This window comes from Chinchilla lanigera, unplaced genomic scaffold (assembly GCF_000276665.1).
Source record: "Chinchilla lanigera isolate Chin_1 unplaced genomic scaffold, ChiLan1.0 scaffold00027, whole genome shotgun sequence".
Lineage (NCBI taxonomy): Eukaryota > Metazoa > Chordata > Mammalia > Rodentia > Chinchillidae > Chinchilla > Chinchilla lanigera.
Window position 1 is genome coordinate 4659911 of NW_004955428.1, and position 956 is coordinate 4660866.

Sequence of the window (956 nt, forward strand, 5' to 3'; positions counted from 1 at the left end):
GAAAATAGTCTGCTGAACTCTGTAACTTGCACAGCCCGGCTGATTGGCAAATCCTTCCCCCTGTTTTCATGGCTTTTCTTCCAGTACTAACAAGTACGTTGTCCTGGACACGGTCGTGGCTCCTCTATTATGTCAGGCTGGAACGGGGCATTACCACTCCTCAGCCAGAGCAGCCTGCGACTCTGAGGGCAGGTGGGTGGCTGGACATTTTGCTTCCTGGAATGAATTCAAATCGCAGCTCTCTAACGACGCATTTAGCACGAAACTCCAAAAGAAGTTTAAAACCTCTCTGTTGGTTCAACATTTAATAAGAGGTCAGTTCGCCGCTACCCAGCATTAACAATAGTGATGCTGGCGGAAGCTACAGACATCGAGTAATTGGAAGCAAGCAGCTCTCACCCCCGAACTGCCAGGTTAAGTCAAACCCAGCCTGGCAGCAAGATGTGGGCAAACACAGCTGTGTTTAGTATACGCTGATGTCTTGGTCTGTTTTCCCATTATTTGTGCTTTTTAAAGAGCTTTCTGCTTGGAATGTGCTTGGAGCTCACGCATGTGCCAGAAGAAAGTTATTTCACCTCTATTTCTCACATATCTCAGGGACGACTTTTTCTTAAAGTAGTTTTTCTCTCCCTCCCCTTGGTAACACCCATTCTCCCTGGTTTCAAATAGCCTCTTTCCTGAAAAGGATAATCGTGGAAAGAAATCTTCTAACCCATTTGCTTGCAAATGGTAAGAAATATTTGATATTCTTAAAGCTCTTGCCACATAAAGCCGGGTGATTTTCAAATTCTATTTGATCCTCCTAAAAGCTAGGTAGGCTTGCTCTCAGAAAAGCTGTAGTACAGGCACAAAAAACAGTTCTAATTTCTGACCATTTTTTCACATTTGTAGGTTTTGCTTACAAGAACAGTTGGATGAGACAGAGGGAGGAGGAGGGGGGAGGGGGAGGGAGAGAG